Below are 13736 nucleotides of genomic sequence, written 5' to 3'. Positions count from 1 at the left end.
TGATGTACCTGCAATTAAGATCACCTTTGCCTCCTCATGGAAGGTCATTGGTGGTGCAATAGGAGTTCGTAATTCCCAATCCTCGTCAGACTCGTCGGATAAATCCAAGTCATAGTCCACAAGTTGCCAACTACTTTCAGAGAGTAGTAAATCCTTTAAAGGATCCAGAGTTTGATTCTGGGAGGGTAGACAATAGGCCTTTCAATGGCATGAAACCTATGTTCCCCTCAGATACCTGTTAAGGCACTTGATCCTTAGAAGAATCCTCTACCAGAGTAGATTGCCTTTCACCTTCAAGGGTGAAAGATCCCTTTGGGGATCCGGAAATGTTCCTTCCGGGAGGGTAGACAAGGACGTTTTAGATGGCAACGTGTCCAAGTTTCCCTCAAATGCCTATGAAGGCACTTGGTTCAATAAAGAACCAGCAATTCCAATGTCTATCCCTGATATGGACGACAAAGTTATTGCAACCGTCAATTACTTGAATATTTACAAATCACATAAATATTCACAATATTAGTTTCACAACATGGATACCAATCAGAAATGCTTTACAAGCATGCAACAAACTTAAAATAGAAATAAATATATAAACTATGATTTTCGATTTCTTTAAGGAGATAAACTATTTTGCAATTAAAATCAAAAAACTAATAATAAAAATAATATTAAATATTACACATATATTTGGTAAAATTCAACTTTAATTAAATATAAATACTTATGAACTTAACTTTAATTCATAAAAATGAATTAACTTAAATTCAAATATTCATGCTTAATTAATTTTGAAAAATACAAAATAAATATCAATAATTATCTAAATGCTTAAAGAATAATACAGGGGAGTAATCAGGCATTTAGAAAATTACAGGTAAACATATAAACATGCATAATTACACAGATAATTATCAAATAATATACAGACAATCATATAAAATCTAATAAAATACCTATAAATACACAGAAAATTCATAAAATTATATAAAAATATATAAAGCATATTAAAAATATATACAATGAGAATCATGTCATATTTAACATCCCTAGCTCAAAAACCAACTTAGAGAAAGTGGATTCATCAAGTGGTTTAGTGAAGATGTCAGCGATTTGATCAGCCGTGGGCACAAAATGTAACACCACTGTACCATTCATGACATGTTCTCGAATAAAATGATACCTGATATCTATGTGCTTGGTTCTTGAATGTTGAACCGGATTGTTGGAAATGGCTATGGCACTTGTGTTGTCACAAAATATTGGAATTTTGTCGACAGAAATCCCATAATCATTCAATTGGTTTCTGATCCACAGTATCTGAGCACAGCAGCTTCCAGCAGCTATATACTCAGCTTCAGCAGTAGAAGTAGACACTGAATGCTGCTTCTTGCTGTACCACGAAACCAACCGACATCCTAGAAATTGACAGCTTCCAGACGTACTTTTCCTATCAATCCTGCATCCTGCATAATCAGAATCTGTATAGCCGGTTAAGTCAAAACCAGTATTCTTAGGGTACCAAATACCTAAACCAGGTGTACCCTTAAGATATCTAAAGATTCTTTTGACGGCTATAAGATGTGATTCTTTAGGATCAGCTTGGAACCTAGCACACAAACATGTTGCAAACATAATATCTGGTCTACTAGCAGTGAGATAGAGTAAAGAGCCAATCATACCTCGATAGCTTGAGATATCAACTTTCTTACCAGATTTATCCTGGTCAAGCTTTGTGGCAGTGGCCATGGGTGTCTTTGCCGGAGAAGAGTCTTCTAGATTGTACTTTCGCAGAAGATCTCTGACATACTTTGATTGGCAAATGAAAATGTCATCTTCCTTTTGGCTTACTTGAAGACCAAGAAAGTAGGACAGCTCACCCATCATACTCATTTCATAATTGCTCTACATTAACTTAGCAAACCTCTTGCACAAGTTATCGTTAGTAGAACCAAATATAATATCATCAACATATATTTGAACAAATATCATATTATTATCATGCAATTTGTAAAAGAGAGTTTTGTCTATGACACCTCTAGTGAAATTGTTTTCAATTAAAAACTCAGAGAGAGTGTCATACCATGTCCTTGGTGACTGCTTGAGCCCATAGACAGCTTTGAATAAGAAGTAAACAAAATCAGCAAATTCTGGATTTTCAAAGCCAGGGGGTTGTTCCAGATATACTTCTTCTTCTAGCTTTCCATTCAGAAATGCACTTTTCACATCCATCTGATAAACTTTGAAGTTGGAATGTGCAGCAAATGCAAGGAATATTCTGATGGCTTCAAGACGAGCAACTGGAGCATAGGTTTCATCGTAATCAATTCCTTCTTCTTGAGAATAACCCTTTGCGACCAGTCTGGCTTTGTTTCTTACAACAATGCCATCACCATCTAACTTGTTACGGAAGACCCATCTAGCTCCAATTGTAGACTTTCTTTTTGGCCTTGGAACCAGGGCCCAGACTTCTTGTCTCTCAAATTGATTGAGTTCTTCTTGCATGGCAAGAACCCAATCAGGATCAGCAAGTGCTTCATCTATTTTCTTTGGTTCTAATTGTGATAGAAAACCAGAGAATAGACATTCATTTGTCGTAGCACTTCTAGTCCTTACACCAACATCAGGATCACCAATTATAAGATCAAAAGGATGATCTCTGCTCCAAATCCTTTCCCTTGGAAGTTGTGTCCTAGATGATTCAGCTGTATTGTCAGTAAGCTGATGTGTCAGACTAGTTGATCCACCAGCTCCCCCTGAGTTGTTACCAGGTTGACTTGATGATCCACCACTAGCATCAGTGGAATCTCCAGTATTATTGCCATTTCCTCCACCATTGCCTGGATCATTATCATCATTGTTGTCATCACCTGTTGCAACCTCAGGTGGCACATCATCATCTGAATCAGAATCTGGATAGTTGTCAAACTTCAGAGATTCAGATGGATCAGCAGATTGAATACTTGGAAGTTTAGTGTCATCAAATGTAACATTGACACTAACTTTCATCGACAGAGTATCAATTACAAAAACTCTATAAGCACCTATTGTATAACCAACAAAAATTGCTTCAGATGCCTTTGGCTCAAACTTGTTCAAGTTCTCTTCACCATCTTTGAGAACAAAACACTTAGCACCAAAGACATGAAGATGTTTGACATGTGGTTTCTTGTCTTTATACAAATGAAATGGAGTTTTCATATGATCTTTATTGATCAAAGTTCGATTCTGGGTATAGCAGGCAGTAGACACAGCTTCAGCCCAAAAGTACAGTGGAAGCTTTGCTTCAGCAATCATAGTCCTTGCAGCTTCAATCAATGTACGATTCTTTCTTTCGACGACTCCATTCTGCTGAGGAGTCCTTGGTGCTGAATACTGCCTTTTAATTCCCTTTTCAGAGTAAAAGTTGATTAGGGTTTGATTCTTGAATTCCGTGCCATTATCTGACCTTACAGCTTTCACTGGCACACCCTTATCCAATTCAACTAACTTTATATGATCAATCACTGTCATCGGAGTTTCATCCTTAGAAGTAAGGAAGTAAACCCAAGTAAATTTTGAGAAGTCATCCACAATAACCAAGGCATATCTTCCTCCATCAATTGATGCAACATTTACGGGGCCAAACAAATCCATATGCAGTAAATGAAGTTGATTTGTAATGGTATTGATGGTCTTGCCTTTTTGAGATGCTCTCTTCGCTTTTCCTTTCTGACAAGCTTCACAGAGATCATCAGTTGAGAATTCCAAGGAAGGCAAACCTCTCACTAGATCTCTCTTGACTAGAGAGTTCATGGTTTTGAAGTTGAGGTGTGAGAGCTTCTTATGCCATAACCAACTATCTTCAGCAGACGCTTTAGCGTAGAAACAGTGAACTTCGTTTCCTGGTCCTGAAGATAAATCAGCTACGTATATGTTGCCTTTCCTTACACCACATAGTGAAGGACGTTTATCCTTGATATGTTTGATGATACATATCTCCTTTTCAAAGTGAACATAATATCCTTTGTCACAAAACTGACTGACACTAAGGAGATTATGTTGAAGTCCTTCAACTAAAGCAACATCCTCTATGATGATTCTTCCAATTTTGTACTTGCCATATCCCACAGAACGACCTTTGCTATTATCAGCAAAACAGACTGTTGGGCCAGCTCCTTCTCTTATGTCTTCCAGCAGGGATCTATTGCCAGTCATGTGCATTGACGCTCCACTGTCAAGCACCCAAGTAACTCGAACCACTCCACTGGCACCCTGCACAAGACAACTTGATTAAACATTCTTTGGGACCCACACTTGATTGGGTCCAGCAGATTTAAAGAATTGATTTCTATCAGGTAATACAACAGAGCCTCTTGGACTGATATTTGGCTCACTCTTGACTGAACTTACTTCCTTAACAACAGCCTTATAAACCTTGGTTTTAGGCTTTGGAACATAAGTTTCCTTTCTCACATGAGAAGGACTAGCAGTCTTTGATCTAGCATGCTTATTGTTTGTGTGTTGTCTAGGTGATGTGTTTTCATTTTTAGCATGCAAATTTCTAAAATAAGCAGACATAGTATTGAAAGCACAAAGCATACAGTTATCAACACCACAACATTTATGACATGCATCAAAAACAGGAGCAACAGGCATATCAGTCATAGTAGTAGGAACATCAACAGATTCTACTCTAACCTTGTTAACAGATTTAAAGTTCTCAGTAGAATGACATCTATTGTCTCTGTTCTTACTATTCACAAAGTTATTAGGCTTGTTGAATTTAGTTCTCTCAGAGTTGACACCTAAACCAGCTTTAGGCAACCTAACATTGCCTTTCACTTTGATTGGTTTCAGTGATGTCAGGATCTCATCTCTCTTCTCATTACTCCCTTTCATTTTAAGATCTTCCTGTTTGAGTTCATATCTAATGACAACAGGAGTTTCTAACAGAGGTTCAGCTTCTGAGGATTTAAACAAAGGTTTAGGGGAATCTTTCAAAACAAAAGGAATCCCTCTCTCCTCAGCACTCTTCTTAAAAGGAGTAATGTTACTAGCCTTACCTACAGATTTGTTATAGTCAAAACCTATTCCAACAGTTCTCTTGATCTCTTGTTTATCATTAAGTTCTTTGACTATCATGGAGGCATCCTTAAAGGCTTTACATTTCACTTTCTCTTCGTCTAGCTGAAGTCTTAAAGCAATCTCACCTTTCTCTAGAACTTTGACTTTAGCACATTGTAATCCTAAATCCATAGTCAATTGTTCTATTTTAGGTTTTAATACTTTCATCTCATTCATCTTATAAGCATGAATTTCTAAGACTAATGTATCAATTTTAAGATTGGCAGCTTTCATCTTTTTAATAACATCATCTCTTTCAAGTCCTAATTGCATAAAAAGTTTAGGGCATGTAGGATCTACCTGAAAGCTTCCAGCAGGAGGAGGTGAAGATGATCCAGCATTAGCCATGAGAGCAACATTCCCTATCTGTTCTTCTTCATCACTGTCTGTATCATCCCAGCTTTTTCCTTCTGCCAGATAAGACTTGCTTTTGTAGCTTTGACTTCCAGAAGTACCCTGATGCTTTCTCACTAGTGCATCATACTTCTGCTTCAGCTCGTCGTACGAATCCTTTCTCTTTCCTTGAACCTTGGGCTGTTTGCATTCAGTTGCAAAGTGTCCCGGTTCACCACAGTTGAAACATTTAAACTTGCTTCCATCCACCATCCCAGTCTTGTATCCTCCTTTGCTTGTAGAAGATGAGTAACCTCCTTTTTGAAACCTGTTGGAAGTAGGTTTGTACTTGTAGGAGGGGTTCTTCCTGAATCTCATGTTTCCAAACTTCTTGGCAAACAGTGATAGAGATTGATCTTCTAACTGTTCAAGCTCTTCCATTGTATAGAACTCTTCGTCACCACTAGAAGAAGCAGTTTGACCCATCTCAGGTACAACAAATTCCTGAGTAGTCTTAGAAGGAACAACAACATTCTTCTTTTCTTCCGGTACAGGTGACTCAACAACTAGAGCTCTCGAATGGTTCTGTGTTTTACCCCAGCCATATCTCTGCTTACTTTGAACTTGCTCGAGTTCATAAGTTTTCAAAACTCCGTAGAGTCTCTCCAGAGAAATCTCATTCAGATCTCTACTTTCCCTGATGGCAGTGATTCTGTGTTCCAGATGTTCGGGAAGGGTTAAGAGAAACTTCATGTTGACCTCTTTCTTGTCGTAGTATTTCCCATTCAGATTCAAGTTATTAATCAGATTATTGAGTCTGATAAATACTTCTGAAATCCCTTCTCCGGGATTGGAACCAAACTGTTCATACTGAGCCATCAGTATCTCTTTCTTGTTTTCCCTAACTTCTTCTGAGCCTTCATTTATAATTTCTAGAGTGTCCCAGATTTGCTTCGCGTTCGTACAATTAACAACAGCATTGTACATAACTGGATCTAGGGATTCAACTAAGATTAGTTGAAGAGCATCATTTAGGTTCATCTGTTCACTCTCTTCATCTGTGTACTCAGAAAGTTCTTTCGGAATTGTCTGATGAGGTATTAACACACAATCTTCTTCGTGTGCTAATATGACGTTCATCGGAGTAGAAACACCTTTGTTCAGAATCCCGATGTATTTTCTGTTCGCAGTGCGGAGGAATAGTAACATGTGCCTTTTCCATAGGCCAAAGTGTTCTTTGCTGAACGGTGGGATTTTAATGCTACTAATCTTTTGTGTACTCATGTTTAGAGATTTAAAAAGAATAGTGTTTGGATGATAAATGGATTTTTGAAAGAAAAATATTTTAAATTAAAATTAATTTTTTTTTAAAAAAAATTAATTCGAATTAAAAAATATTTAAATTTGAAGTGAATAGTGTTTGGAAGAGATTTGGATTTTTGAAAGAAAAATATTTTAAATCAAAATTAATTTTTTTTTAAAAAAAAATTAATTCGAATTAAAAATATTTAAATTTGAAGTGAATAGTGTTTGGAAGAGACTTGGATTTTTGAAAGAAAAATATTTTAAATCAAAATTAATTTTTTTTAAAAAAAAATTAATTCGAATTAAAAATATTTGGACGTTACAGAGTGTGTATAGGATCTGATACGGTAAAATGGTATCAACCGCTCTGATGCCAATTGTTAGGTCCAGGAACGATTGTAGAAGGGGGGTTGAATACAATCGTCACTAAAAATAATCGCGGCGGAATATATCTGATTGGAATGTAACTTGTTAATCAGATTAAAATTAATTAATATAACAATGTTTTAAGTCGTTATATAATTAATATGGTTCGTTTTAATGTCCACTAGTTCGTAGAATAAATTTGACAGAAAGTATTCTAACTCGGTGGAACAAAACAACCGAATGATCAAAGCACAGTAAATTGTGGATTTAACGAATAGCAAGGTTAGCACAACTTGAAAGCTTACAAGCACTTTGAACAAGAACAAATGAATGGGGGGGAGGCCATATTTATAGGCAAATCCCATGAACTAGGCAAGACAAAGGTGCAAAGACAATCTAGTGGCGGCTAAGACAATTTAGCACTTTGTCTTGCCAAAACAAGCAAGGCAAGACAACTTAAGCTAAGGCAAGACAATGAAATGGGAAGGTAAGACAATCTAATGAGAAGGTAAGACAATCTCAAGGATTGTCTTTCCTTCTGTTGGAAGGAAAAGGAAGAGGTAAGACAATCATAGTTATTGTCTTACCTTGTTGATTTAACAAGACAAAGCCTTGGATTGTCTTTCCTTTTGATTAAACATTTAGACAATCCTTTAGATTGTCTTTCCTTGTAGTTTTTTAAGTAGACAATCAAATAGATTGTCTTTCCTTGTGATTTACAAGTAGACAATCCATTTTCCCTTTAATTAATTAACCAATTAATATTCACTTAATTATTTTAAATGCATAAATTCATAAATTAAATTAATTCGAGATAGAATTAATTTAATAAATAAATTACACATCCAATATAATTATTTTGAGAAGTGAAATAAATAATTAGATAATCAATTATCCTTTTTCTTCTTCTTCAGAGTCTTCAGTCTTCTGTAAACAATTAAGATCTTCGACTTGAATGAACGGCCACTTTCTTTTGACGTAGAATATTTAATCAGATGAGCTGATACACAAATGTACTGTCTGGTTCATCTGTAAGTAGCTCAATTAAATATTCCTTGTCATTTAAACAATTAAGCTGTGGCTTGTTCGTCGATTCTTCGTATTCTTAGTTCTTCTTCATTTGTTGACACAATATGGAATCTTCTGAATAAATAAAGTATTTAAACTTTATACCTTCTGATCTTCTGGACGTGCTACAAAAGATTATTTGTGCACTGAGGCTTGATCATATTAATGAACTTCTTCCAGTGGTTTGCAGCAGCATCCTGAAATTCTTCTGACATAAAATCTTCAATAAATCATTTGACGTTCTTCGTACGTATTCCGGATAACAGTACTTGCTATTTACTTGCTTTCTTATCAGAGTTGAGTTGATTCCTCTTAATTACAAATAGGCTTAACATATGCCTTTCACCAAGAAAGGGAAGAAATTACGTCATTCATTTCATGTTAACAATATTAAGGTCCTCTTACGTGTTCTTTTAAGAGCCATAAACTGGAAACCACTAGATTAACCGTAAGTCTTAACCTAGTGGTTCCCCTCTCCTCTTGCTCTTTTAGTAATAAGACGTCGAGGGTTTAAGATTATTGATGCATGTGTGCGTGAGTATTTAAAGTTTTGTAATTGACCATGTTTGTAAAAAAAACAAGTTTACAAATATCTAACACAGGATTAATAGATAATGTGTAGTAATTCTAGTTCTACTGTCTAATGCTGCACTTGAAGTCGAATGATGTACTCAAATGTTAAAGATTACTTACTTCCCCGAACTGCTCACAGAAACAACTGCATATGAGTCATGTGGAACAGGAGTGCTAATGTGCTTTTTTATCTGCTTGACTTGAAGTGGTTCAGAAGAATCTCCACGCGGTCTTCCATTTTCTGTCAAGGACCCGTTACTCCCAAGAGCAAGATTTGCACGTGTTGGACAACGAGAAGTTTAGCAGCTTTAATTCTCTTATAATAACATAAACAGCCGAATGTTCTCGACTTTCTGGGGGTTTTGGTAAAGATGCTACAGTTAGAAGAGATCTGGCATCAAATTCACTAATGATCACACCGATATTGGTCCCAATAGCAACAAGGTGTGGCTGTAATGGATGACATCCATAGAATAAACCTATAAGTGATTATATCGATTGTATCATTTACATTTGATTGACAAGGATAAAGCTCAAGGGAATATAGAGAACTTGAACAAATTTTTACTGCAACTTCCAGAGGCTAATTGCTTTGTTATTAGAATTCATTTACTCTTTTATTAAAACATGATATATGAGCATGTCACATTCTTAAAAACGGGATATTTAAATTGTCTCCTAGTGATTTCCCAAAAGCCTAGAAACTATCGTAATTCTAATGTTTAGCATACATCATACGTTTGAGAAATAAAGAATAAAGTTTAAATCATCTAGAGATTAGAGCTTACCAATAAAGACTAGGTACTCGAAGATCCACTCACTATGTAAGATTTATCAAAATATTGCAAATTTGATAATCATGACTAATGCAAGACATGAATAACGTGGGGGTTACATGACTTGTATATGGAACAAAAACCCTAATAGCATAATGTTGATTTTTTGGTCAAAAATATAAAAGAAAATAAAATGTCAAATGCATGAAAAATGATTATAATGCTCTCGGTTATATGCTATGAACATAAACCAACCTTTTAATGGGCTAATTTATACTGATAACATAGTTCCTAGATAATAGTGATAATGATTTCTAATAACTATCCCTATTTGCTTAGTTACTGTAATCACTTGACTTATCCTACGAACCAGTACCTAATAATTTAGAAAAAAAATTTAAAAAAAATAAATTATTCAAATAAATTTGATTTATTCTGAACACACAACCTAATGGACTAGAGCCCAACAATTATTCAGCTTTTAAGTAACCTAATTATTCAATAAACTCCTAGCCCCATATATAAAACATATAGATATATACACTATTTCCTCCACATCAAAAAATATATTGATGTAACTAGTAACATGTACAATAAAACTTTATGTTCATTTCTGTTCCCCTTCAATGACTCTCCTCGAGGCCATACAAAAGCATGTACTATATTTGAGCTTACATATTTAATAATTACAACTTTCGATCCCAACAGTATTCGTATTGAAGCATCCTTATCGTCTATTTAGACATTATTCAGTAATCGGAGCAACCATTATCTGACACTTAAATGCTTAAGTTCTACGCATACAACTTGTGAGAGCAGTATCAGGTACAACTTCATAAGCATATTAGTTAATCAAAATTAAAGTGTCACACTCATGCAATATACAAGGTAATATATGAAATTAGATCTACCACAACCATACTTTCCCATCATAAAATGCCACACTAAGCTAAACATTAGAGCTTCTGTGGCTGAACATTAAATATTAAAAAAAAACTAGCCATTTAAATTTAACAAGTACAAACTAATGCTGCGATGTACATACTCTCAGTGTTTTGTGAGATCCGAGTGCTAGGGGAGGAATTAACGAGGAAAGCTCCCATAATGGCCTTGTTAGAGCCGAATACGTAGGGTGCTCAATAGGCCTGTGTAGACATCAAAAAATAATAATCATGTAATATGAATTCTGCATATTCTGCAGCACAGTCTTTGATGCAAGCCTAGTCAAAGCATAAAATAACATTCAACTTAACCCATTTAGTTCCAACTGAACTATAGTTCCAGCTCTAATAATAAATCGTTTTTGTTGGTCATCCTTTAAAAAGTTCAAGGCAATCTACCTACTGATACCAAGATGAGAAAGCATATCACTAACTAAGCCTGACTTTTAGGCCTTTAACATATGAGCCATTCCAAATAAGGTCTAAAAGTGTCATTAATTACTGTTACTCACATGCAAGCATGTCAATCACATTCGTAGCCTTAAAGGAAAATACAAGAAAAGGAATATATGATTTCTTTGATTTGAGCAGAGTGAAGCAGAAATCAGTCGGTGAAAACAGAAGAGATACCGGTTCACTGTGGCCGCCAATAGACCTCATTAATATATTTGATGTCTCATCATCTAACAAAATGCGAACTTGCACACTAGCAGAAGAAGCAGCAGAGGCTGCTGCAACTGCAGCTTGAGCAGCGACTGCAGCAGAAGCTGCTGCAGCTGGAGCAGCAACTGCAGCAGCTTCCTTGGCTTTTCTTGATCCCCCTTTCGGAATCAAGGGGATTCGAGGAGGTGCAACCGACTCCAAAAAAGCAAATCTATCTCGACAAGTATCCCAAGACAAGAGCCTCGCACTACCTGAATCTACTATGGACCAATCACTGACCTTGTAAATTGAGAAATAAGGAATATCAGGCCATACAACTGCAAGATAATTGCAACCAAGCAACAAGGGAAAAGAAAGTCTATCACTGAGATAGCTTGTTTATACCCATAAATAGTACTAGTCAGGTACCAAGAAAGGGAAGAAATTACGTCATTCATTTCATGTTAACAATATTAAGGTCCTCTTACGTGTTCTTTTAAGAGCCATAAACTGGAAACCACTAGATTAACTGTAAGTCTTAACCTAGTGGTTCCCCTCTCCTCCTGCTCTTTTAGTAATAAGACGTCGAGGGTTTAAGACTAGTTGATGCATGTGTGCGTGAGTATTTAAAATTTTGTAATTGACCATGTTTGTAAAAAAAACAAGTTTACAAATATCTAACACAGGATTAATAGATAATGTGTAGTAATTCTAGTTCTACTGTCTAATGCTACACTTGAAGTCGAATGATGTACTCAAATGTTAAAGATTAGTTACTTCCCCGAACTGCTCACATAAAGAACTGCATATGAGTCATGTGGAACAGGAGTGCTAATGTGCTTTTTTATCTGCTTGACTTGAAGTGGTTCAGAAGAATCTCCACGCGGTCTTCCATTTTCTGTCAAGGACCCGTTACTCCCAAGATCAAGATTTGCCGTGTTGGACAACGAGAAGTTTAGCAGCTTTAATTCTCTTATAATAACATAAACAGCCGAATGTTCTCGACTTTCTGGGGGTTTTGGTAAAGATGCTACAGTTAGAAGAGATCTGGCATCAAATTCACTAATGATCACACCGATATTGGTCCCAATAGCAACAAGGTGTGGCTGTAATGGATGACAGCCATAGAATAAACCTATAAGTGATTTTATCGATTGTATCATTTACATTTGATTGACAAGGATAAAGCTCAAGGGAATATAGAGAACTTGAACAAATTTTTACTGCAACTTCCAGAGGCTAATTGCTTTGTTATTAGAATTCATTTACTCTTTTATTAAAACATGATATATGAGCATGTCACATTCTTAAAAACGGGATATTTAAATTGTCTCCTAGTGATTTCCCAAAAGCCTAGAAACTATCGTAATTCTAATGTTTAGCATACATCATACGTTTGAGAAATAAAGAATAAAGTTTAAATCATCTAGAGAGTAGAGCTTACCAATAAAGACTAGGTACTCGAAGATCCACTCACTATGTAAGATTTATCAAAATATTGCAAATTTGATAATCATGACTAATGCAAGATATGAATAACGTGGGGGTTACATGACTTGTATATGGAACAAAAACCCTAATAGCATAATGTTGATTTTTTGGTCACAAATATAAAAGAAAATAAAATGTCAAATGCATGAAAAATGATTATAATGCTCTCGGTTATATGCTATGAACATAAACCAACCTTTTAATGGGCTAATTTATACTGATAACATAGTTCCTAGATAATAGTGATAATGATTTCTAATAACTATCCCTATTTGCTTAGTTACTGTAATCACTTGACTTATCCTACGAACCAGTACCTAATAATTTAGAAAAATTTAAAAAAAAAATAAATTATTCAAATAAATTTGATTTATTCTGAACACACAACCTAATGGACTAGAGCCCAACAATTATTCAGCTTTTAAGTAACCTAATTATTCAATAAACTCCTAGCCCCATATATAAAACATATAGATATATACTCTATTTCTTCCACATCAAAAAATATATTGATGTAACTAGTAACATGTATAATAAAACTTTATGTTCATTTCTGTTCCCCTTCAATGACTCTCCTCGAGGCCATACAAAAGCATGTACTATATTTGAGCTTACATATTTAATAATTACAACTTTCGATCCCAACAGTATTCGTATTGAAGCATCCTTATCGTCTATTTAGACATTATTCAGTAATCGGAGCAACCATTATCTGACACTTAAATGCTTAAGTTCTACGCATACAACTTGTGAGAGCAGTTTCAGGTACAACTTCATAAGCATATTAGTTAATCAAAATTAAAGTGTCACACTCATGCAATATACAAGGTAATATATGAAATTAGATCTACCACAACCATACTTTCCCATCATAAAATGCCACACTAAGCTAAACATTAGAGCTTCTGTGGCTGAACATTAAATATTAAAAAAAAAACTAGCCATCTAAATTTAACAAGTACAAACTAATGCTGCGATGTACATACTCTCAGTGTTTTGTGAGATCCGAGTGCTAGGGGAGGAATTAACGAGGAAAGCTCCCATAATGGCCTTGTTAGAGCCGAATACGCAGGGTGCTCAATAGGCCTGTGTAGACATCAAAAAATAATAATCATGTAATATGAATTCTGCATATTCT

The sequence above is a fragment of the Daucus carota genome, chromosome 1 (assembly GCF_001625215.2).
Source record: "Daucus carota subsp. sativus chromosome 1, DH1 v3.0, whole genome shotgun sequence".
Classification (NCBI taxonomy): Eukaryota; Viridiplantae; Streptophyta; class Magnoliopsida; order Apiales; family Apiaceae; genus Daucus; species Daucus carota.
This window is presented reverse-complemented; position numbering follows the sequence as displayed.